Source organism: Carassius carassius, chromosome 26 (assembly GCF_963082965.1).
Source record: "Carassius carassius chromosome 26, fCarCar2.1, whole genome shotgun sequence".
Classification (NCBI taxonomy): Eukaryota; Metazoa; Chordata; class Actinopteri; order Cypriniformes; family Cyprinidae; genus Carassius; species Carassius carassius.
The window spans coordinates 28,862,425-28,889,202 of NC_081780.1; the positions used below are offsets into that span (position 1 = coordinate 28,862,425).

Consider the following 26,778-nt stretch of genomic DNA (forward strand, 5'->3'; position numbering starts at 1 on the left):
AAGAAGACAGAGAAAGCCAGAGTCTTATGGCCTGTTTTACCAATATCCTTGTGTTTGTTGGATAAAAAGAAACTAAAACAAATTTATTTGATTACTTTTTTTTTTTTACCCCCAAGGTTTCTATAGATATCTCGATATATCGATATCCACAATATGCCCACAATAACGGTGGTGTGGAAAATCTAATATCATGACAGCCCTAGTTTAGATATTGATGGTAAGATAGAATTTGATAAATATCAATTGCAATTAAATTAAATTCTTTTTTTTCTCCATCAAGTGCAAATATTTCAGTGGATTAAGCTGTCCAAGGGAAGTTATGGGATTGATTTAAAGAGATTTTATTTAAAACAAGGGTGTTGCAATTTTTTCCCCCTTCTTTTACAAAAATGAATGTAGATTAAATGACTTAAATGCTAGAAGAGTCAACTGGGAAGGACCGATATTCCGGCAGACATTATAGCTCCAACTATTACATTTTTAACCTTGCCTTGGAACATTGTATAGTCTCTTTTGATATGAAACTAGACAAAATAATTCCATTATCCAAAAAACAAAACAAATACGATCCTGGAAATTATTGTCCAATCACCATTTTTATTGTGGCCTTAAAGATTGTGTATAAACAGATGTATGAGTATGTAAATAAATTGATGGGGTTCTTTCTGTGGACATTTAAAAAAAAAATGGAGTCCCTCAAGGAAGTGTTTCAGACCCTCTTTTGTTTCTTTTATATATTAATGACATGCTAGCAGTTTGTGATTGTAATTTTATTTTATATGCTGATGATTCAGCTTTATTAATTTGAGACAAGGAGGTTGATAGGATACAAACTAATGTAAGGTAAAAGGCTTTCTGAAAATAAATTAATGTTGCATTTAAGTTAAACTGAATCCATATTATTTGGGACTAAATTGATTTTGATGCAACATGCATCAAGAGTATCTCTAAAGCAAGCCAACACAAAAACTTCCGCAAATGAAACAAAGTACCTTGCAGATGCTTAAGACACAATAGTCTTCATTAAAAAGTTGCGATCTTATGCAGTGTTCATACTGCAAGATTTCATCCCAATTTTGCACTCGCTGACAGGTTTTGATAAAACGCAAACAAATGCCTGAAATCGGAGACAAATAGGTGCTTGTTCACACGAGTGACAATCACACAGTGTGAATTGTTAAAGATGAAATCTGAGGGAATCGCAGACGGGTAGGCGACGCCCACAAAATATTTGGCATTTTAAATATCTAGAGCTGTTGATGATTCACAATCGTGCTCTGTGCAATGATTTGTTTGATTTCAATGATGACTGAAAACTACATTGGGAACAACCTACAGCCAATGAGGGACAAGGAGCAGGACAGAGGGAAGTTGGAGGATGAGATGTAGACCAGAATATCAGTATTTTAATAGATATACATACAAACAAGCACAAATATTTGCTTGATCAGCCACAACATTAGCATAATAGTTCCTGCAAAATTATTATTTACCTCCTACTCTCTTTGCAGAACACACAATCCCTGTTCCCTGCATCTCCTTCCTGCATTATCTGTTTTTCTTATTCTCCTTGTAGCTATCATTTTTTTAATAATTCCAGCTCGAGAAGTGCAGTTCGATGCACACAGGTTCTCCATTATTTCTTTACCACTTCTTACATGTGTTTTGTTGTTAAATGTAGTTGGCAGACCAGAGTTGTCCGTGATTCTGCAATGTGAAACCCCCTTTGCCGATCCATTGTGCAATGTGAACCAGCAGCAACTGAATGCTAACCCAGATAGTCACGCAGTGTGGAACCAACAGTGATCTGACGTGCATGGTGAACTCTGCATTATTAATGCTGATGCCGTGCTCTCTCCTATTGCAGTCTTTGATCTTGAAATTAGCTGATGATGAATAAATGCCGTGCATATCCGTTGCTTTCATTGTCTTGAAATCTGTTAAATTTGCATGTAGCACTGGAACTGAAGATCGTATATATCCATTTTGCTAAGACACATTTATGTGTAAGTGTGAATAGAACAGTTTTATAAAATCAGATAGATATCCAAACAGAGAAAATGCATGAAGTGACCAGATGTAAACAGGCCCTCGGATATGAACAAAAGATTGAACAGAATTAAGCTGGATAATGACATTATTTCAACCTATTTATAATTTTTTTTAATTTTTCTAATTAACTTTACAACTAAATAATCTAACAATAATAACACTTGAAATAATTACATTTAATTTAGAAATTTGTGAATGTAACAATCTGTAAAGTTTCAAAGATGAATTTCATATTCACAAAGATTTCTTATACAAGACAACTGACTTCTAGCAAAGCAGAAGGTCACATATACAGTGGTTAAAAAAAGTAGAAGAGTCTATCTAGAGGAGAACAATGCAAATTGTCAAAGGTGGATGATCAGATTTGGGTCACTTTCGGCTGCGGTGAGAACGTAGCTTTAATTTCACACAGATATGTATTTTCTGGTGCCATTTTAAGCTACTGAGCCATTTAAAACGCTTTCCACACGAAGAACACAAATATGGTTTCACATCTGCATGACTTTTCAGGTGTATTTGTAAGTGTGATGGCAAAAGAAATGTTTTATTACACTGGTCACAATTAAACTGCCTTCCTCCAGAGCGATCGTGCTTTTGATCTTTCAAACTGCTCCTTTTTCTAAGCCTCTTTCCGCTCACAGAGAACTGCAGCTTCTTTCCAGTATGTGTTTGCAAATGACGTTTCAGGTCTCTTTTATATGTGAAGCTCTTCTTACACTGAAGACAGGCAAATGGTTTCTCTCCAGTGTGGATTCTCATATGGGCCTTAAATTTTTCTTTCAGTCTGAAACTCTCTCCACATTGAGTGCAGATGAAAGACTCTTGAGAATGAACTTTTTCATGCCAGTAAAGGCGTCTCTTGTCTGGGAATATCTGTCCACACTGCTGACAATTATACTCTTTTGAGTGAATCCTCATGTGGTGAGTAAGGTTTGTTTCACGTGAAAAACATTTTCCACACTGACCACACACAAAAGGCTTCTCTCCTGTGTGAATTGACATGTGAATCTTAAGATGTACCTTTTGTTTGAAGCTCTTCTGACACAGTTTGCAGTTAAAGGGCTTCTCTCCAGTGTGGTTTCTAATGTGGGCATTAAGGGTTGATTTACCTGAGAAGCTCTTCCCACAAAATTTGCAGATGTAAGGACTCTCTCCAGTGTGACATTTCAGGTGTGAATCAAGGGTTGTTTTATGCCTGAAACACTTTCCACACTGATTGCATGGAAACGGCTTCTCTCGAGTGTGAACGACCATGTGAGTCTTCAGAGATCCTTTGCATGAGAAGCTTTTCCCACACAGTTTGCAGGTAAAAGGCTTCTCTCCAGTATGAGTTCTCATGTGGGTATCAAAGTGTGTTTTATATGTGAAGCTATTCCCACACACATTGCAGGTAAAAGGATTCTCTCCAGTGTGAAGTCTCGTATGATTTTTGAGATTTCCTCTACAACTGAAACTCTCTCCACACCGTTTACATGTAAAACCGTTATCACCTGAGTTCTCTCTCTTTGTGTGGTAATCAAAGGATACTTTCTGTATGAAACTCATTCCACACTGATCACATGTGAATGGCTTTTCTCCAGTGTGACGTTTCATGTGGAAAGCAAGGCTTTGTTTATGTGCTAAACATTTTCCACACAGTTGGCATATGAAAGGCTTCATTCCAGTGTGACTATTCATGTGGCATTTAAGGTTTGCTTTACGTGAGAATGTCTTTCCACACTCATGGCATTTGAAAGGCTTCACTCCAGTATGAACGTTCATGTGCATTTGAAGGGTATATTTTTGTTTGAAACTCTTTCCACATTGATGGCAGATGAAGCAACTGCTAGATTCGGTGTTCTGAACTTTTTTTGGTGATGAAGATGTTTCAGACTGCATAGACGTTTCCACAGTTTTGAATTCAAGTCTCTCATATTGATCTTTCTCTTCTGTCTTTGTCAGTTCTTGCCTCTCTTCTTTCAGCGCCATCAGGTCTAAAGTGAAAAAAGACAAATACAGATTAGTGGCACTTTAAAGACTTGAAGCAACATAACTCAAAACCAAGATAAAAGCATTGAAACATCAAAACCAATAAATGTCCAACAAAACTGGGATTTGTTGATATTATAGACCAGTCACTCCTGGTCTTAGGGACACCACTGCTCAGCTCATTTTATGTCTCCATTTTGACACACCTGATTCAGATCACCAGCTCTTTAGGTGAGAGAAACATTGAAAAAAAAATATGCAGAGCGGTGGGTCCCCGGGAATAGGACTGAAAACCACTGTTACAGACTAATCATGAATCTGCCAATCATTTTTTAAAACTTTATTTAAATTTGCCAATAAGCTCTAGCACAGATAAGGTCTTAAATCTATCCGACTCCTAAAAAGGTGTAAACAAATAGACATTTTGTCAAGTACAAGTATGGAGTTCATCAGGGCTCAGTATTAGGTCCTCTGCTTTTCTCTTAGTACAGGGTTCCTCAAATCTTTTCCTGGTGAGCCAATGCACTGCAGAGTTTAGCTCCAACCTTGATCAAACTCACCTACCTGTGATTTTCTAATGATCCTGAAGACATTGAGTAGCATGCTCAGACGTGTTTGATTAGGGTTACCAGAGCTAAACTTTGCAGAAAAGTGAATCTCGTTGGCCAGATTTCAGGATCCCTGTCCTAGTATATGACCCCAGTCTAGTAGTCTCTTGCCCTTTTTAAGGCAGTTAAAGTTTTGGTTCTGAGACAGAGCATAGTTTTAAATCAGTTATTTGTCTTCAGACACCCAAAGCACCAACTAGGTACCAGGAAAAGTGGTCCATAAGTAGCATCAAAACATTGCTGGTCTAAAAGTAAGAACTGCTAGCATCAGGGGCTGGGTAACCTTGATCAACAAGATGAGCAAGAACTTTTCACTGGGCTTTTTATCAGCTAAACACAATCATGTTGTACTTGGGGTGTTTGGGCGACTATGTTGGTAAGCAAAGCCATTGTTGATATTAGGCTTATTTAGGATGTGTCAGCGATGGTGGACCAGTAAGCATGTGGCATCAAAGAACCGTGAGAGGAATTCTTAAGCTTAAACCCTTACTTGTCACCCCCTATTTTCAGCATGGAGACACAAATGACATACCCAAAATTAAAACGTTGCTGGCAGCTTATCTTTCTAGATACATAATATATTTTCAAAAAGCTGACATTTCAAAGTTTACAGTTCAGGAAACAGAATTACTCATACTGTTGTGATAATACAGATATATAAGATCAAACATTAAAACAAATTGTAAAATATTAAAAACATTTTTTACATATATAAAACAAAAATTATGATGTAGGACATGATTTTAGATACCTAATGAAGCTAAAGCCACAAGTCAACTAATACTTCATTATGATATTTCAGAATATAATCTCACAAACTCATAAAAGGCTTCAATCTCAGTAAACATTTACCCCACTTTTATCAAAAGTCTTACTTCAACAAAACATTTTCTTACGACCTTACGTGAATGATTGACAAAATGCATTATGAAGAACTGCATCTGCTATTAGGAGCATTACTAACTAACTAATTAGTAGCAGCTAACGTTGGCATCAAGCTACACTTTTACTCAAAACTCACCTAAAACCCAGATCGAGTGTTTGTAACAACTTCCTTCTGTGATCACAGGTGGAATTTGGTCCTTAACTGTTGTAAAAATATGCTTTTACATTACTGCACAAGTTAGCATTTCAGATGTACAGTTTTTTATATTGTTATACACATGCCCAAAATCTCAAGAAAATCATATGCCAACCATTTATTTTAAAAAGGGCCAACAACATTTATACTTTCTTAGAAAACTTAATTATTTTAATGTTAATAACAAAATGTTGTCTCTTTTTTATAAGTCTTTTATTGAGAGTATTCTGTCCTACTGTATTGTTTGCTGGTATGGACATTCAAAAATCACCCACAGGAACAAATTGAGTAATATTGTTAAAACTTGTGGAAGAATTATTGGTAAACAACAGGTAGACATGTACCAACTATATCTGACGAGATTGGCAAAGAAGGCAGACAAGGTTTGCATGGATACAACCCATCCACTTTCAGTGGAGTTCAAGCTTCTCTCTTCTGGTGGTAGATATAGATACCTTAAGTTTAGAACCAACCAAGCAAAAAAACTCATTCATTCCCATGGCAATAACCCAATCAAATAAGGTATGGGGAGGGGTATGACTGGAAAACATGTGAAGTTTTTTTTTTTTTTTTATGGTATTGTGCATGTGTATAATTTTTCTGCGTCAATATGTCTGTACTGCATAACAAATTGCCTCTCTGAGGACATTAAAGTTTTCTAAGTCTAAGGGATTAAAGAGTCATCTGCTTTCCAACAGCTCTCGAAGTGCTTTGGTGTCATGCGTCAGGCAGTCTGAACAGCGCTGATTCATCTTGAGGCGCAGCCACACTAGTGTTGCTAAGAAAGATGAGATGTCTACAGTGATGTAAGACCTAGTTCTGTGGTGGCTCTCTAGCCCATGGAAATGCAAACTGGTTCTTAGAAGGCTTGTTATTCATACCAACCCTGAATCAGTAATAGCACTAGCTCTGAACTAGCACCAGGTTTCCTACTGGTTGGAAAAGGGGCCTCTGTGTTCCTAGAGCTCCCAAATCCAGTGGTTACGAAGCTAGCACTCATGAATCTACACACTCTAGAATGGACCACCCCCTTCCTTCATTCCCACGGGTCTTGGCCAGCCTCATGGCTTTTTTTTTTTTTATCTCTGCTGGTACCACCCAGTCTTTTGTCTCTACTGATTCTGCTCAGCATCCTGATTCCTGTTGGCCAATAGTGGGAAGTCATACATTCAAAGCCCCATTATCCTTCTATCCAGCTCCCTGGCTCCATCCTTACACTGGATACACTGCTTTCCTACACTGGATACACCCTGCTTTCCCGTCATGAGCTCAGTCTACGTGCTTGGATTCCTTGCCTCCTACTGCCATTTTCTGCCAGATCCAGATCCAATATTTTGCATACACTATACTGTGTTATTGTGAAGCCTCACAAAAGGCACAATCACATTATAAAGCACCATATATACTGTTGTGAAAAAGTGTTTCCTGATCTATTATTTTGCATGTGTAATACTTTGTTTCAGATCATCAAACAAATGTAAATATTTGTCAAAGATAACAGAAGTAAACAACATGCAGTTTTTAAATAAAGGATTTTATCATTAAGGGAAAACAAAATCCAAAACTACATGGCCCTGTGTGAAAAAGTGTTTGCCTCCTAAACCTAGTAACTGGTTGGGCCACCCTTAGCAGCAACAACTGCAATCAAGTGTTTGCGATAAATTGCAATGAGTCTGTTACAGGGCTGCAAAGGATTATTGGTCCACTTATCTATGCAGAATTGCTATAATTCAGCCACATTGGAGGGTTGACCTTTTTAAGGTCACACCACAGCATCTCAATAGGATTCAGGTCAGGACTTTGACTAAGCCACTCCAAAGTCTTCATTTTGTTTTTCTTCAGTCATTCAGAGGTGGACTTGCTGGTGTGTTTTGGATCATTGTCCTGCTGCAGAACCCAAGTTTGCTTCAGCTTGAGGTCACAAACAGATGGCCGGACATTCTCTTCCAGGGTTTTTTGGTTACCAGCAGAATTCATGGTTCCATTCATCACAGCAAGTCTCCCAGGTCCTGAAGCAGCAAAACAGCCCCAGACCATCACATATCCACCACCATATTTTACTGTTGGTATAATGTTCTTTTTCTGAAATAAGGTTTTACTTTTACACCAGACGCAATGGGACACACACCTTCAAAAAAGCTCAACTTTTGTCTTGTCAGTCCACACTTGATGGGGATCATCAAGATGTTTTCTGGCAAAATGAGACAAGCCTTTATGTTCTTTTTGCTCAGCAGCGTTTTTTTGTCTTGGAACTCTGTCATGCAGACCATTTTTGCCCCGTCTCTTTATTATGGTGGAGTCATGAACACTGACCTTAACCGAGGCAAGTGAGGCCTGCCGTTCTTTGGATGTTGTTGTGGGGTCTTTTGTGACCTCTTGGATGAGACGTCGCTGTGCTCTTGGGGTAATTTTGGTCAGCCGGCCACTCCTGGGAAGGTTCTCCACTGTTCCATGTTCTTGCCATTTGAGAATAATGGCTCTCATTTCGGTTTACTGAAGTCCCAAAGCTTTAGAAATGGCTTTAGAACCTGTCCCAGACTGACTGATTTCAATTACTTTCTTTCTTATATGTTTCTGAATTTTTTTTGCATCTTTGAGGATCTTTTGGTCTACTTCACTTTGTCAGGCAGGTCCTATTTCAGAGATTTCTTTATTGTAAAAAGGTGTGGCACTAATCAGGCCTGCGTGTGGCTAGAGAAATTGAACTCGGGTGTGATAAACCAGTTTTAACAGGGGGCAAACAGTTCTTCACACAGGGCCATGAATTTATTGATTTGGTGACTTTGCTGGTGATACACAGCCCTAACGCTCATATGACATTCTTCAGAAATATCATTCATTTCTGTAGAGCTGAACATTGTAATAAGGATCAAATGAGTGAGTTCAGCTTTGAAAATAAAAACGAACCTGTTTGTTCCTCAGTTTGGTCATGTTTCAGACCGAATGTTTCTTCAATCCTCATGTTTTCTCTCTCCTCTTTAATAAACGCCATCTTTATAACAGTATCGCGTGGATCTCAGCTGCTTCAGCAGGAGTTTTTCTGTGTGTTTGGTCACACCGTCCTGTTTAAGATCAGAATAATTAGGAAAAGCAACAATAAATGCAAACTAAATCTCTTGGTGGGTGCGTCTCATTCTGCTCCCAAGTCAGAGTTAATGGACTTAAATCACCTTATTACACAAAAAAACATCAGCATGCTTTGTATTTGGTATTAGATTAGGGTTGCCAATCTTTCCGTATGATACTGAACTGTCTCGTATTTAAATCATCACAGAAGCGTTTATGAAAGCCATATGAAATGCAGTTTTTCCAATATTTGCAGTGAAACACCATACCCAACAAACGCAGAATGATCCTCTGTGGTACCCTTTTGGTTATTTTTGGGAACCAAATCAAAGGAACCTTCCCAGATCCTTCCCTGCAAGCAATTTTTAGTTTTATTTTCATAACCATGTAAAGGAATAAAAATATTGCAAATGTCTCTCAGTGATGACCAGCAGAGAGATTACTCTAATGATGAAATTTGAAATTTTCATAAACAGAATTTAATCTCTGAAATAAGCATTTAATAAAATGTAAAAGTCAAAGCAGCGAAAACACATCATAATAATCAGATTAATCCAGTTTTATAGCTAAAATATTAATCAAAGGTTAAGCGTAAAGTATAAATCAAAACATAAAAAAGGTAATGTCCCTTATTTTCCTTATATGTTATACATACCTTAAATAAGTTGTTGTTGTTATTATTTTTATTATTATCTGCACATTTAACACATATTTAATAGATAGCAGTTTCAGGAAAATAATTGCTTCTGGTTTGTAACAGTGTAAACACCGAATCATTTTGGGAAGTAGCCACACTGTTTTGTTTCCTCAAGCTTGGTTTCTCTCGTCAGTACTTCCCAGTGAGTGAACTGGTCTTCATGATAAACTGATTCACTACATAGGGAGCAGAATGAGACCTAGCTTTTGTTATTGTGTGTGAGTGCTGTTTACTCATAACAATACTGTTTATTAATGTTAGATAATGCATCACAATTTAACTCCATCCATAATTAAGCTATTTTATGTTCTTTGTAAAAAACTATGACATTTCCTTTACTTTTTGAATTGATTTAAATGCTTTCAAAGCTTATAAACACACAAACCTTTCTTCAGGCCGATCTCAACAGATGCAGAGAGCAGTGCACGGGCGCAGTCTTATGACGTCACACCACGACACCAAAATAAAAGTCCTCTTATCACTCAGCTGTCTAAACTACAGAAATTCTCATTTAAATTCTAGAGTTTTTCAGAATTGATTAATTGGTGAAATGGATATTTAAAAATGTTTTCCAATGATGTGTTGAACATATTACAAGGATTACAAATGAAAGAATGTGAGATTCTGTCTTAAAGACAGAACTTTAATATGTTTCCCTATGGAAAAATACTATAGTAATTTATAGGAAATACTATGGTGTTTTTGAACCATACTATTGGAAATACTTTCATTCATTTCATTGTGTTAATTCTATTGTTGCTGTAGTAATTTAACAACTATAGTAATATAAACAAATTACTGACCAATATTAACAAGTTTTCTACAACTATAGGGTATATTATACCACAATTCAACACGGTGTACTGTAGTAAAAACTAAAGTATACTACAGTATTTATTACAGTTTATCAGTTTACTGTACAGTATGCTGTAGCATTTATTAACAAAGTGTTGTAAATACTACAAAATATACAGTTTAATACACTTTAAGATAACATGGTTAAAAACACTATAGTATTAAAATGCAAACAGTGGTATTTACAAGTGAAAATATATAATCTCAGTGTGATTTAAAGGGTTTCTATACACACACATATTTCTATTATTTGATTGTTATACTATAATATGGTATTGTTGATAGCATTCTGACATGATTCTGTGTTTAGGCAGATTTTTTTAGTGGCTCTTGATCGATCGACACAAAACCAGTTAGTTAGTTGACCCAACATTAAATGTATGCGTTTCATTTTATTTGCCAGCTGCGTATGGAAACATGAGCAGGTAAAAACATGTATAGGTGAGTCTTAACCACTAAAAAGGGTTCTTAGAGTTCTTAACTTGCTTCATTTCCTGGTGAGTTACAGAGCAGTGGTGCTGCAATGAATGAAAAGCCACAAAATCTCAAAATTTGTTTGAGTATTTGAAAGATGTTACAAGGATCTGTTGTCACAAAGTCACCATTAATCAGTGTAGATATTGGCATGGTATCATGCTTTGCTCATGAGTACATGTATCTTGTTTGTCTTGTAGTAGTAGTACGTAGTTTTTCTTGTACTCGTAGCTGAAATGTGTTGCCAGGCTCAGTTTATACAATTTAATGTTGTTATCTGCTGCCAATTTTTTATCCTCACAAGTCAATTATTGTCTGCAAATCTTCACGGCTTTGTGCACACATTACTTGTGACAAATTTTCATTAATTGTTTGGTCCTGAATTTGTTACTTACAATGTTAACCCATCTTTCAAAGGATGTTCAAATGCACAGAAATCTGGACCTAATATCTTGATTTCCATTTTTCTCTGATGACTGAAGCCTTTCAATAACTCAGTGTTAACTGCACAGCCATTGGTTTGTGCAGTGAATTAAAAACGAACCAATGGCCTGCATGAGCCTATGGCGGTAAAGCCCACCAGAATGGGTGGGGTCATCTGGCTATATAAGCGGCACATCGCCATAGGATCCCCTGATTATTTTCCGTCAGCGATGGCTACTAGATCTTTACTCTATGAGACTACGAAACCTCCGCCGTGATCAAGCTTTGCAGTGGATCAAGAGACCCATTCTTACTCAGCCAGATGAGCCCATCTGTAGCCATTTGCATTTGAAGTCTTTGCATGGCCCCTACTCAGCACAACTTCTTGCCTCATCTTTGTGTGCCCTCACATCAGTCAATGGTGCCAAAGGAAAAGGATGTGACAGACTACCTCCCCTGGATGAGTCAGTGGCTGTGCGTCTCTGTCTTGCTAGGTGCGGGCAAAGGCGGCCCACCTATCCAAGCCATGAAGGGCGACTTCAGCTCTCGCTGGACGAGCCTACTCGTCTGCTGGACTAGAGGGTGACACGGGAGTGGATTTTCAAATCTGTCCCATCCTACTCCCGCAAATAAAAATCCCGTGGCATCCCAATACCTCTAAAAAACTAGGGGAAAATCCCGTTCCGTTTCAATCCCGGAAGAATGACTCCCATTGCCGCCCAATCCCTTTTTTTTTTTGTCGGTTACAGTAAAAAAAAAAAAACAGTAGGCTACATATCACAGTATGCCCACTTTAGTAAATTTGTAAATGTATTTGTTTTCATTATATTAAAGAACTGAAAGCCATCTTAAACAATGAGCATTGCACACACATTAAGTTTCATGTAAATCATCCATGCTAACCCACACGTTTTCTATTTTTTTTTCATTTGAATGTAAACATTTCACTCTCTATATATTTATTTTTCATACGTAGATTTTCGAAGTTTCTCACTCAAGTTCACATGACCCAGATGGCAGAAACTGCATTTTGTTTGCTTTAATTATTTTATAGAAGCACATCATTTCATTGTTATTCGGAGTGCACATGAATAAACGTATACAGATACAAAAGATTGATTACTTTTATCTGTATGACCAAATTATCTGTATGAGTATTTTAACAACAAATTCCCTCCGCGCTCACTGATACCAGAAACACCGCTCTGCCTTCGCTCCATGGATAAAGTATTTCAGTATGTTTGTATTTCAATGTTATGTTCATATTGTAGCCTATATTAAAATTAAAAAGTAAAATAACAGGAGAGTTACAAAGTGGTTAGGCTAGTGGGTGCAAACTTTTTTTCTAACCAAATGCCAAACTAATAACATTGTCAGCATTAAAAGGTATAATTGCTGCTTTCTGATGTGCAAATTTTGTTTGTGATGAAAATAACAGTACATTTTCATCAGTTATTTTATCGACAGATCGATGCATTTCTTAGATTTCTGCTCATTCAAAATTTAGATACAGATGAAGTAGCACTGTAAGATTACTTTTTTTAATGCATTATTGTGAAAGCGACTGCGTATGAATGTGCTGTATCTGTTTAAATCATGCTTTAACCTGTAAATATTCAGTAAAAAGAACAGACAAACTCCTTGAGAACTAGCCTTTAACTTCCTGCTCGGTTATTGCCATCATTATAACCTTCTGATTGGAAGGATCCAAATGTAATCGTGATGGATTGGTGGTGGAGCATCCTTGGAAAACTTTTGAAAGCACATGTAAATGAGAGATTAACTCTAGCGATGAGTTAACACTGCCGTGAATGCATGTGGAGTTGTTCAGTATATGACGGAGGCGCCAGAACTGCAGCTGATAGAATGTGCGCTGTAGCACAATACTGCGATATTCCTTCAAAAGCAGATCATAGAGACATTTTTATCATCCACGATCCAAAAATAGTCATATCGCACACCCTTAGTTTATAGTTTATTTATGTAAAAGGCAGGCTACATTTGTGTATAAAGTTGGGGATCAAAGTTTATTCCCGGTTTCTCCCACTCCCGCTGACATTTTTTCCAGTCCCCTCCCAATCCCATGATTAATAGTGATTTTGAGCACAGAGGCTGACATATTTTTGGGATCCCATGGGAATCCCGCGGGAATCCCAAAAAAATTTCAACCTCTATGCTGGACCTTCATTCCATGGCGGTCTTACAAGTCTCCCACGCCAAGCTCCTCTGTTGCATGGACGAGTCCGGCCCAGACCCCACAGCTTTTAAGGAGCTGTGCAGTGCAACCAACCTGGCTTTACCAACCACCAAGATGACAGCGCAGGCGATTGGCAGATCCATAGCCAGCCTAGTGGTGCTTGAGCACCATCTATGGCTAAACATCACAGAGATCAAGGATGCAGATAAGGTCCCCTTCTTCAACTCCCTGGTCTCCCCTACTGGCCTGTTTGGACCTGCAGTTGAGGGTTGCACTGAACACTTTACCACTGCACAGACCTTGTCCCAGGCAATGTGACACTTCCTGCCAAAGTGCTCCAGCTCAACGGTCCCAAAAAATGTGCCGACTCAGCATCCCATGAATTCCGTGCCACCAGTTGCACCCATGGCTCCTAAGCCAGAGCCTCGTCAGTGAGCCTGCTCGGCCAGACGCTACCAGTTTTCTAAATTCCACAGTTCAAAAAGTGTGGAAAAAAGATGCACAAACAAACGAGAGAAACGCAGCCTTATGAGGATTGTCAAGCAAACTGGATACAAGAATTTTAGAGTACTTAAAAAGGAATGCACTGAGGATGGGGTCAAGGCATCAAGACGTGTCAAGGAATTTGGCTACAGTTGTCGTATTCCTCTTGTTAAGCCACTCCTGAACCACAGACAATTTATGTTAAGAAGAACTGGACTTTTGCAATTGGTCCAAAGACCTTTTTTTCAGATGGTATTAAGTTTAGTATTTCATTTGGAAACCAAGGTCCTAGAGTCTAGAGGAAGGGTGGAGAAACTCATTGTCCAAGTTGCTTGAAGTGCAGTGTTAAGTTTCCACAGTCTGTGATGATTTGGGGTGCAATGTCATCTGCTGGTGATGAAGCACCAAGAGTTGGGTAAATGACCATTGTGTTGGTATGCTTGACTGACTGGTTTCGAACATACTTTTTCATCACATACTGTTTTCTCCTACTATATAGCAGGTAAGAAGACATATTTGCAACTGGACTATACGTACTAGGGGTGTTGCAATTTTGACGACAATCATGATATTCAAAACATGAAATCTCAACAACGTGTTAATTTAGTGTGTGACAATATTCCGGTATTGGCAATTACCACAATAATTAAAATTAACAGGACTCCTATAACACGACACACAAATATTACACCGTCAGTACCTGGTTGACCACCCAGGTGTCAGTATTGCATCTTAACTCTGACACCTGTCAAACAAGAAGACGCAGTGTGCGCAGCCAAAACAACCATGTTCTACATAATAAAGAGTAAGCTGCAATTATTTTATTAGTCACGGAATGGGAAATGTTACATAAACATAATTTTTTGTATTAATTTAAATAAAGGGATGATTATTTTAATAAGTACTGGATTATCTTTTTACTTGTATTTTTATTTGCAATCTAGTAATGGCCAATACAGCCTGTGCATAGCACTTAATTTCTTTGTTTAAATCTAGTAAGATTAAAACAAATCTAGAAAACTGAGCAACCACATTGCTACATTAAACTCTGTAAAATGTTAAGTTGGTCGCAGTGTAATGCACTTAATGCCTCATCTGTGGCCATTCTAGGTGCACATTAAAACTAAATTAGCAGCAAGTTAATGTAACAAATGGACTGGCAACAGAGGATTAGTGGAAACTGGTATTTACTGAGACCGGCAGAATATGACAGTGGGCAAGTAGTAAATGAATGGAGAATGAGAATCCTTTCAGTCGGGATATGTACTTGCCGGAGGGGATGACCAGACTAGACGGTGGAGAGCACACACCTCTGCGATGGTGAGTAGTTTGAGGTACTTCAACAAAGCATCACTGGAGAGTAACTGGAGCCACGGGGAAGAGAAGATAGATCGCTTGGAGAAAAGGAAAACACAAGAGGTAAGTATTAACAGGAGTCAACTCTAGTAATTTAGCAGAGGAATGTTCCGCTGATCAGTCACGGGATTGGTCAAATGATGAACCGAGATGTGTGCTTATATAGTGCTGGGGACATTGGTGATTGAATGGTGAACAGGTGCTGGTGATTAATATTCAGGTGAGGGAGTGCGCTGTGATGAGCCTGACCGACTTGTGACAGTACCCCCTCCTCCAGGGCCCGCTCCTGAGGGCCGACTACCCAGACGACATGGTGGTCTCCCTCGGCCCCGGGAGCAGGGCGATCTGGGTGAGAGGTATGGAATTCTTCTAGGAGTATAGGGTCTAGGATGTCGTCTCTAGGGACCCAGGAGTGTTCTTGTGCTCAGTAACCTTCCCAGTCGACGAGGTACTCTAATCTCCCACCATATCGCGGGGATTCCAGGATCTCCTTCACTTTGTAGACAGCTCCTTCCTCTAATAGTAATGGGAGAGGGAGGTTCCTCTGTCCGGCCAGGCTGTTTTGGAATTAGCGCAATCGGTGCTACCTTGGACAAACCTTCTCACATTTCCTGCCATGTTTGGCCACCAGAAGCGTTCTTTTAGCAGCGAGAGAGTCGCGTCGGCCTCTGGGTGGCCAGTGCCTAGGGAGGTGTGAGTGGCATGTATGAGCTGGGTGCGCTGTGTCCGAGGAACATATCTGAGTTAGGGGGGACAGCTCGGCAGAGCAGGGACTTCGGAGGCGACTAGTGGAGAGGTCCATTGAATCAGGCTGGCTATGAGTTGAGTCGGGATTATAGTTGCTGGCTCGTCTGTACTTTCTTCCGACGTGTGTATTTGGGAAAGGGCATCAGCCTTGGTGTTGCGAGGACCTGGTCGATAGTGAAGTGGAATCGTGTGAAAAATAGGGACTATCAAGCCTGGCGAAGGTTTAAACGTTTAGCCTCTCGGAGGTATTGTAAACTCTTGTGGTCAGTAAATAACGTGAAGTGATGTACTGCTCCCTCAAGCCAATCTCGCCACTCCTCCAGAGCCAATTTGATGGCTAGTAGCTCCCGGTTTCCGATGTCATAGTTTTTCTCCGCCGGGCTGAGCTTCTGGGAAAAGAAGGCACATGGATGGAGTCGTGGAGGGGTCCCCTGCCGCTTAGATAGTACCGCTTCAACTCCAGTGGTCGAGGCATCCACTTCCACCTCGAAAGGGATGTCTGGGTCAGGATGAATGCGGACGGGAGCCCTGGTGAAGGCCTGTTTGAGGGTTGTGAAATCTTCGGTGGCGGCTAGAGACCAGGACAGAGATTTGGTTCCGTTGCGGAGGTCTGTGATGGGACTGGTAATGGAGCTATAATTTTTAATGAAACGGCGATAGAAATAAGCAAAACTTAAGAAACGTGTGAGTTCTTTTATGGTTGATGGGAGGGGCCAGGAGGTAATGGCTTCAATCTTCCCCTCGTCCATGTGGATGCCTAAACTATTAACCCTCTGGAGTCTAAGGGTATTTTTGGGGCCTGGAGAGGTTTTGTCATGCCCTGACATTTGTGCTTTTTTCAGTTTCTTATAAATATCTAAAATGGGTAAAGTCTAATCTCACTGTAATCAGCACAAACTGGGCTATAATAATATGTGAAATGCATGCATGTAAAAAAAATGTTATGCCTGGTTAGTGAAAACCTAAAAATGTTAAATCACTTGAATAAGGCCATAAAACACATACAGAACATTGGTTCCTGGGATTTTTGAGAACTGGAGCTTGTAGTCTAAATTTTTTTCTTTCTAAATTATGTGAAAATCATCTTGTTTACTGAATCACAGAAAACAATATATTGATTTAAATTTTCTAAGACACTTTTTGTTGGTAAAAGTCTTATGCGAGTAGGCGTCAACTATCATGAATATCATTGTGATTTAAACCCGAGAAGACAAAGGCCTGCATAATGAGCTGCATAATGAGCCTCTCAGTCAGCTGTGCCACTGAGAGGGAAGAGTTACAAGAAAGAATGTGAGAACAAAATAAATGTATATAATTTTATGTTTGTAGTTTATTAAGAATATAGTTTATTAGAACAATCAAAGCTGACTTTCAAACTAATTTTTTGGCATCATAACTTCAGTCACACAATCCTTCAGAAATCCTTTTAACAATCTTATTTTCTACAAAAAAACATTTATTTTTATTATTATTATCATTATTATTATTATTAATGTTGAAAAGAGCTGAGAATATTTTTCTGTTTTTTTTAGGGGGATTAAATTGATGTTATGTTTCACTTCACGTTCAGCGCGGGGTCGTGGTCACATTAGATATAATGAAGGGAGACGTGAAAAACGGACATCGCGTTGTTTTCATATGGATTACTTTATCACAGAATATCCGTTTTCGGCGGCACTTGTTTACTTTAAAAGTAGACATGTCAAGCTTTCTATAGATATCTCTCTCATGTCTCTTCGTTGGGTATTCACGGAGTTACAGTTCATTTGAATGACGTGTTTGTAAATGAAGATCAGCGCAGACAAAGGCTGCAGCCAGCACACCTTGTTTGTTATCTTTATTTTATAAGTGCACAGTTATAAGTTATAAAGTTTTTGTTGTTATTGTGTCTGTATCCAAAAAAAGTAGACCCTTTACAGATTCGATTGATGTATTGCTCTTATCTGTACGATTAAAACTGAAAGTGTAATTTAAGTTCTTTTAGGGGTTATCAGGAGAAAATGACTCATAACGCGTATCCGTGTTAATCGACTCCAGAGGGTTAATGATGTAAAACAGGAATTGAACGGACAACTGATTGAAGGTGTATTTCTGTGCCTTGAGGAACAAATGGAATTTTCATAACTGGGTTAGGACTGCTCTTACATGTTGGCGATGTTCGACCAGGCTCCGGGAGTAGATGAGGATGTCATCTTTGTAAACTATAACAAAGTGGTTGAGGTACTCACAGAGCACTACATTGATGAAGTCCGGGAAGACTGAGGGGGCATTGACTAGGCCATACGGCATCACTCTATACTCGTAGTGGCCAGTAGGGGTCTCAAATGTGGTCTTCCATTAATCACCTTCCCGGATAAGGATTAAATTATACGGACTTCTGAGAAGCTGGAAGCTCCAGGGGATGTAGATGAAACTATATAACCTTGTTTTAAAGCCTCTTCAACGTACTCCTCCATGGCTTTCTGTTCCGGAAGGGAGAGCGGATAGATTTTCCTGCGAGGCACTAGCGCACCCGGAATCAGGTCTATGGCACAATCCAAGAGCGGTGAGGAGGGAGGTGTGAGGCTTTGTGTGGGCAGAAGACGTCACTAAATTCACTGTAAGGGGGAATTTCAACTGAACATTTGTCAACAGGGCTTTCAATGAAGGTAGTGTTGATGTGTAGGACTTCTGAAGTTTCCATTGTCGGTGATGGTCTGTGAGGGAAGCAGGATGGAAAACACTGGTCAACCCACCGAAGGATTTCGCCTGTTGACCAGTAGCAGCCATGGACAACCGAGAATGATATCGCCATTGATTCTTCTAGCACTAGGAAGGTAATGGACTCTACATGTAACAAATCAACGGTTATTTGAACTGGACCCACACTGTATCGAATATGCTGGTGGTTAAGGGGTTTTCCGGTGATGGTGATCACTTGATAGGTGGTTTCGGTTGAGTTGGATGGTACCTTGAGCTGGCGGCAGAGGCTCCCCAAGATAAAGTTCCCGGTAACCCGGAGTCGAGGAGGGCAGTAACTGGAAAAGTGACGTTGTCAGCAGTAAGTTGTACAGTGGTTGTGAGTGGATTCATCTTAATAGGAAATGGTTTGATATAATTCACCGCTGGCCATGATGGGCGAAGGGGGCAAGCCAGGATGTGATTGTTCCCTGAGCTGCAGTAGAGACATAGTCCCTGTATCAGCCACCTCTGCCGCTCAGTAGGTGCCAGACGATGGCTATCGGTTTGCATTTGTTCAGGGTCAGATTCCAGAGGATTCTGGAGTTCGGTTCTACGATACTGTGTGGGTGGCCGGGCTGGTGAGCATTCTTGAAGGCAGGTTTGAAGATGATTGGAACATCTGACAGCGAGCTGGATGAATCTTTCCAGACAACATGAATTATCGTAAGCGGCCAGGTGGAAGCGCAGAATGGGATCCAGACCTTGACGGAAGGCTGTGAGGAGGGATACCTCTTTCCAGCCACTGGCCGCTGCTAGGGTTCTGAATTGCAAGGAATACTGGTGTATAGTCATCTCGCCTTGTTTCAAAATATTTAAGGATGAATCGCCTTCGGTATTGCCAAGTACCTCCCGGAAGTGAGCAATAAAATTTTTTTGGGATCGGGTAGCCGGACCGGCTTGTGTCCATATTGTCTCGGCCCAACGCAGAGCGGGACCTGTGAGAGATGGATCGATAAAGGCGATTTTTGATTGTTCATTGGGGTATAATTGAGGTTGGGTCTCAATGGCTAGTGAACACTGGAGGAGAAACCCATTGCAGTCTTCCGCTGATCCAGAGTAGGGTGCTGGTCTGACTACCAAACTAGAGTATAATTCTGTTGGCCGTAGAAGAAGATATTGGATGTTGTGGTGAATGAGCCCTTGCCGAAGAAGCTGGGGAGGCAGCGTGAGGTGTCAGTAACCGCCGCAGCGAATCCACCAGTTCCTGGAATGGATCAGGTTTGTTCATCCTCAGCCTTTTAAGGTTCCGATCTTTTGTAAAAAAACGGACTGGCAACAGAGGATTAGTGGAAACTGGTATTTATTGAGACCAGCAGAATATGACAGTGGGTGAGTAGTAAATGGATGGAGAACTTGAACTTGCAAGCACGATGTCAGACACTGTAATATGCTCTGGTCCCCTCCCTGCTTATCGTGGTGATGAGATGCATAGCAGATTGTCATCACTCAATGGCTGGATGTCTAAGTGGTGCCCACAGAATAACATAGGTTTCATAGACAATTGGACAAGACAATTGGACGAACAGGCAGACCTGACCTGTTTAAAAGAGATGGTCTTCATCCCTCCTGGGGTGGCGCTGCTCTTCTCTCTAGAAATATGGCAAATAGCCTTAGTGTTTATACTTGACTAACTGGGGCCCAGGTCAGGAAGCAGACAGACTGGCTAAACCGACCGTCTGCTAGCTGCCTCCCGTCACAGAGGTCAGTTAATTCTCAGCACATAGAGACTTTTTCACCTAGATATCACACTATAGAGACTGTGTCTGTTCCCCGAACTAGAAAATACAAAAAACGTCCAAACCAAGTTGAGATTAACAATTTAATTTAGGTTCAACAAATAAAAAACAGAAGCAATATGGATAAACAAATGATAAAGCTTGGCTTATTGAATATATCAGATCCCTTTCTACGAAAACACTTTTTGTAAATAATATGATCACTGATCATAATATAGATGTACTCTGTTTGACAGAAACCTGGATAAAACCTGATGATTACATTATTTTAAATGAGTCCACCCCCCAAGATCACTCCGCGTCTAAAAGGCAAAGGTGGAGGTGTTGCTTCAATTTATAACAATGTTTTCAGGATTTCTCAGAGGGCAGGCTTCAAGTATAACTCGTTTGAAGTAATGGTGCTTCATTTAACATTATCCAGAGAAACAAATGTTAATGATAAATCCCCTGTTATGTTTGTACTGGCTACTGTATACAGGCCACCAGGGCACCATACAGACTTTATTAAAGAGTTTGGTGATTTTACATCCGAGTTAGTTCTGACTGCAGATAAAGTTTTAATAGTTGGTGATTTTAATATCCATGTTGATAATGAAAAAGATGCATTGGGATCAGCATTTATAGACATTCTGAACTCTATTGGTGTTAGACGACACGTTTCAGGACCTACTCATTGTCGAAATCATACTCTAGATTTAATACTGTCACATGGAATTGATGTTGATGGTGTTGAAATTATTCAGCCAAGTGATGATATCTCAGATCATTATTTAGTTCTGTGCAAACTTCATATAGCCAAAATTGTAAATTATACTTCTTGTTACAAGTATGGAAGAATCATCACTTCTACCACAAAAGACTGCTTTTTAAGTTATCTTCCTGATGTAACCAAATTCCTTAGCATATCCAAAACCTCAGAATAACTTGATGATGTAACAAAAACCATGGACTCTCTCTTTTCTAGCACTTTAAATAAAGTTGCTCCTTTACGCTTAAGGAAGGTTAAAGAAAACAGTTTGACACCATGGTATAATGAGCATACTCGCACCCTAAAGAGAGCAGCCTGAAAAATGGAGCGCAGCTGGGGGAAAACAAAACTAGAGGTATTTCGTATTGCTTGGTGGGAAAGTAACATATCCTACAGAAAAGCATTAAAAACTGCTAGATCCGATTACTTTTCTTCTCTTTTAGAAGAAAACAAACATAACCCCAGGTATTTATTCAATACAGTGGCTAAATTAACGAAAAATAAAGCCTCAACAAGTGTTGACATTTCCCAACACCACAGCAGCAATTACTTTATGAACTACTTTACTTCTAAAATCGATACTATTAGAGATAAAATTGCAACCATTCAGCCGTCAGCTACAGTATCACATCAGACAGTGCACTATAGACCCCCTGAGGAACAGTTCCACTCATTCTCTACCATAGGAGAGGAAGAATTGTATAAACTTGTTAAATCATCTAAACCAGGGATTCCCAAAGTCTGGTGCGCGCACCCCCAGGGGTACGTGAGCTGCCACCAGGGGGTGCACGAGAGGAAAAATGGAATGGCGGTCTGTTTTTTTTATGTTGGATTTTTCCATACAATAAAAAACATGAACAGTAAACATTTCCTTTGTAATCACTTTAATTTTAAATAAAAAACTATAATTTATTAGTTTTCGATGGAAACGTTGAAGACAGATGCTGTCTTCTACGCACTGTTCTTCTTTTATGTACTGCAGTCTAGGCTATATGCGTGCCAACTCGTTTCATTCATTCCATAATATCTATTATAAATATGCTTAACTGGCTGAAATCAGAGAAACTGTCAAGTCGGACATCTTATGATAAAGTTGTTAGTCAGGAGAAGAGGGGCCAAGAGAGAGTGAGGATTTGGAGGCAACAGAGACGAGAATAGAGAAAGAAAATGAGCGAAGAAAAAATCTTGAGGAAATCTCTCTCTCGCTGCAGGCTGAGCGACTTTTGCGCTGCACTTGAAAAGTTCCAGATGAATACTCTTTTATTTTATTTTATGTTTGAGCCTATGCTCTTTGCAACTTAATTATGTTGTGGATCGTGTGTAGGCTAATTTTATTGTCGCACAATTTGATCTATTTCGGAGCTTATTCTCTTAAATGATGTGGATCGTTTGTAACTTGATTGCAATTTAATTCAATGTACCGTCGTTCTAATTTCCATAACCGTTGTGTTATAGTGGTTCTCAACTTTTTTCCACTGGGCCGCACTTTGGTCCAAGTCCAAGTGCAAGCGGATTGCACAGGTTCGAGTAGCAGTGGGCTTCTTCACACTGCCTCCACATGTGCAACTGTGCTTCTGAAGCCTTCTGACCATGCGCACCTGTCCGCGCGGTCATAAAAAATGGGAGGTACGCGTTCGTCCTCTCAGAGCCTCCGCACACACTCTCCCATGACGATGTTTACGTCACGCCTACCTAGCGGACTCCCCACGGACGCAGAAAGTTTAATATTGGTTTAAGATGCAGTCTGTAAGTCGCGCACGGGAGCATGACTTGACGCGACATTGCAGAAAATGTGCGTTCACAAATGTAGCCTATGTTGATCCAAATATCGAAAGCACATTCGAATTTAATAATATGAGGTTCCCTCCAGAGATGTTTTGCCACATGTCTGCAATTAAGGATGATTGCTACGTAATATATGGTGTTCCCATTTGCCTGAACTTCTTCAAGTAAAATGCGGGGCAAACCATCCAAAAATCCAGCACTCTCCTTCACTACTGATACTGCGACTATTATTTTTTCTACGTGTTCATTCGCTGGCCTTTTTCACATTTCTTTTTTTTCTCCCTTAAAAACAAATTTGTCCATTCTGATGCTCAATTTTACCGAACTAATGGCTGTTGATGGCTATTTGAATTGAATTCTGCCAAAGTGGGCGCTTGTATGTGTTCGTTAAATGCGTAATGTTATGTGAGTAGGTCTGCTCATGTCTGAAGATAATATATGAAACACAAAATAATTTAACATAAGAAATATAAGCTATAGCCTAATGTTTTTTAAGTAAATGTTTAAATTAATGTAAAAAAATAATAATAATAATAATTGTAAAACTGAAATAAAAAATAATTGTGTTCAGCATGGCATTTGAATTCGTGGCAATGTTTCTTTTACGCGGCTGAAAATAACCGTGCTTTCTGTTAGTCAGCCTGTGTCTGTCACTCATCCTCTTAAAAGTGGAAGCTTGTGCATAGCTTTGTTGCATTATATTGAAACTTTGTTGATGTTTTTATTGTCATGCGTGTTCTGGTTATTTGCGTATGATTAAACATGACTCTTTATATGGCAATAAAAGACAGCTTTGTTGCGGTTTTTTTTTTTAAGTGGGGATTGGGGGTGCGCCAACCCGGTTGGGACATAGAAGGGGGTGCGCAGGAAAAAAAGTTTGGGAACCGCTGATCTAAACCAACAACATGTATGTTAGACCCTATACCATCTAAGCTCCTAAAAGAGGTGCTTCCAGAAGTCATAGATCCTCTTCTGACTATTATGAATTCCTCATTGTCATTAGGATATGTCCCCAAAACCTTTAAACTGGCTGTTATTAAGTCCCTCATCAAAAAACCACAACTTGACCCCAAAGAACTAGTTAATTATAGACCAATCTCGAATCTCCCTTTTCTGTCCATGATACTAGAAAAGGTGGTATCCTCACAATTATATTCCTTCTTAGAGAAAAATGGTATATGTGAGGATTTCCAGTCAGGATTTAGACCGTATCATAGTACTGAGACTGCTCTTCTTAGAGTTACAAATTATCTGCTCTCATCATCTGATCGTGGTTGTATCTCTCTATTAGTTTTATTGGATCTTTGTGCTGCGTTTGACACAATTGACCACAACATTCTTTTGCATAGACTTGAACACTTTGTTGGCATCAGTGGAAGTGCATTAGCATGGTTTAAATCGTACTTATATGACCGCCATCAGTTCGGAGCAGTGAATGAAGATGTATCAAATTGATCACAAGTGCAGTATGGAGTACCTCAAGGCTCAGTACTAGGGCCGCTACTCTTCATGCTTTATATGTTACCCTTGGGAGATATCATCAGGAAACATGGTGTTAGCTTTCACTGTTATGCTGATGATACTCAGCTCTATATTTCTTCGCGGCCCGGTGAAACACAACAATTTGAAATACTAATGGAATGCATAGTCGATATAAAAAACTGGATGAGTAATTTCTTACTGCTAAATTCTGAAAAAAACAGAGATGTTAATTATAGGACCTAAAAACTCCGCTTGTACTAACCTAGAACACTGTCTAAGACTTGATGGTTGCTCTGTCAATACTTCGTCATCAGTTAGGAACCTAGGTGTGCTATTTGATCGCAATCTTTCCTTAGAAAGCAACGTTTCTAGTATTTGTAAAACATGTTTTTCCATCTCAAAAATACATATAAATTACGGCCTATGCTCTCAATGTCAAATGCAGAAATGTTAATCCATGCATTTATGACCTCATGGTTAGATTATTGTAATGCTTTACTGGGTGGTTGTTCTGCACGCTTAGTAAACAAACTACAGCTAGTCCAAAATGCAGCAGCAAGAGTTCTTACTAGAACCAAGAAGTATGACCATATTAGCCCGGTCCTGTCAACACTGCACTGGCTCCCTATCAAACATCGTATAGATTTTAAAATATTGCTTATTACTTATAAAGCCCTGAATGGTTTAGCACCTCAGTATTTGAGCTCCTTTTACATTATAATCCTCTACGTCTGCTACGTTCTCAAAACTCAGGCAATTTGATAATACCTAGAATATCAAAATCAACTGCGGGCGGCAGATCCTTTTCCTATTTGGCGCCTAAACTCTGGAATAACCTACCTAACATTGTTCGAGAGGCAGACACACTCTTGCAGTTTAAATCTAGATTAAAGACCCATCTCTTTAACCTGGCTTACACATAACATACTGATATGCTTTTAATATCCAAATCCGTTAAAGGATTTTTAGGCTGCATTAATTAGGTAAACCGGAACCGGAAACACTTCCTGTAACACCCTATGTACTTGCTACATCATTAGAAGAATGGCTTCTACGCTAATATTTGTCTGTTTCTCTCTTATTTCGAGGTCACCGTAGCCACCAGATCCAGTCTGTATCCAGATCAGAGGGTCACTGCAGTCACCCGGATCCAGTACGTATCCAGACCAGATGGTAGATCAGCACCTAGAAAGGACCTCTATTGCCCTGAAAGACAGCGGAGACCAGGACAACTAGAGCCCCAGATACAGATCCCCTGTAAAGACCTTGTCTCAGAGGACCACCAGGACAAGACCACAGGAAACAGATGATTCTTCTGCACATTTTTACTTTGCTGCAGCCTGGAATTGAATTACTGGTTTCGTCTGGTCAGAGGAGAACTGGCCCCCCAACTGAGCCTGGTTTCTCCCAAGGTTTTTTTCTCCATTCTGTCACCGATGGAGTTTCGGTTCCTTGCCGCTGTCGCCTCTGGCTTGCTTAGTTGGGGTCACTTCATCTACAGCGATATCGTTGACTTGATTGAAAATAAATGCACAGACACTATTTAAGTGAACAGAGATGACATCACTGAATTCAATGATGAACTGCTTTTAACTATCATTTTGCATTATTGACACACTGTTTATCTAATAAATGTTGTACAGTTGCTTTGACGCAATGTATTTTGTTTAAAGCGCTATATAAATAAATGTGACTTGACTTGACTTATGGTCTAGAGCAGGGGTCATCAACTATATTTGTCAAAGGGCCAGAATTTTTCTCTGCAGACACTGTAAGGGCCAGATACTCATAATATAAAATAAAATTCGATAGCGATATTTTAGGCTTCATATTTGTGAGGCTGTCAAGCTGTCCATCACTGTCACATGCAGGTCGTAGTTTGTGGAGAACACTAGAAGAAAGGCCTTCTGAATAAATTTGAATGAAAAATGGCACTCTCAAAGAGCCTTAAGCGAAAAGTTGTTTCAGAGAACCGTAGTTGTAATGAAGAATGGACTGATATATATAGTGCCTACTGTTAGAAATGTTGTACCTGTGTGCCTCGTTTGCTTTTTTTCCGTTAGATTTAAAAATGAATAAATATGGAACGGACCCGAAAATTCGATCGGTGGGTTGGTATTCGATTTGAAAATTTGACATTCGAATAATCTTTTTTTTTTTTTTTTTGCACTCCTGGGATCCCCCGCGAAACGGTTCTCATTCCCCCTTGAATAAGGCCAGCGACACACTGGCTGTGTGAGCGTCTCAGCTGCGTGGCGTGTCCGTTTTTATTTTGGCTCCCATATTTAACAGGTTGGAG

The 26,778-nt window shown here is 39.5% G+C and overlaps 1 protein-coding gene and 1 long non-coding RNA gene across 3 annotated transcripts in view; both read right to left on the bottom strand.

Annotated features, from left to right (window-relative positions):
- Window positions 1-26,778, bottom strand: part of LOC132106100 (gastrula zinc finger protein XlCGF8.2DB-like) — a 173,556-nt gene that overhangs the window by 85,087 nt on the left and 61,691 nt on the right. The window lies entirely within an intron of this gene.
- LOC132106184 (uncharacterized) lies at window positions 3,992-9,975 on the bottom strand. Of its 2 annotated transcripts, XR_009424054.1 has the most exons (4): window positions 9,858-9,899; window positions 9,045-9,127; window positions 8,617-8,771; window positions 3,992-4,025 (listed from the first exon to the last, which is right to left on the bottom strand). It is a non-coding gene; the product is annotated as an uncharacterized LOC132106184 (long non-coding RNA). The 2 variants fall into 2 exon arrangements; XR_009424055.1 differs by lacking the exon at window positions 9,045-9,127 and having other exon boundaries at window positions 9,858-9,975.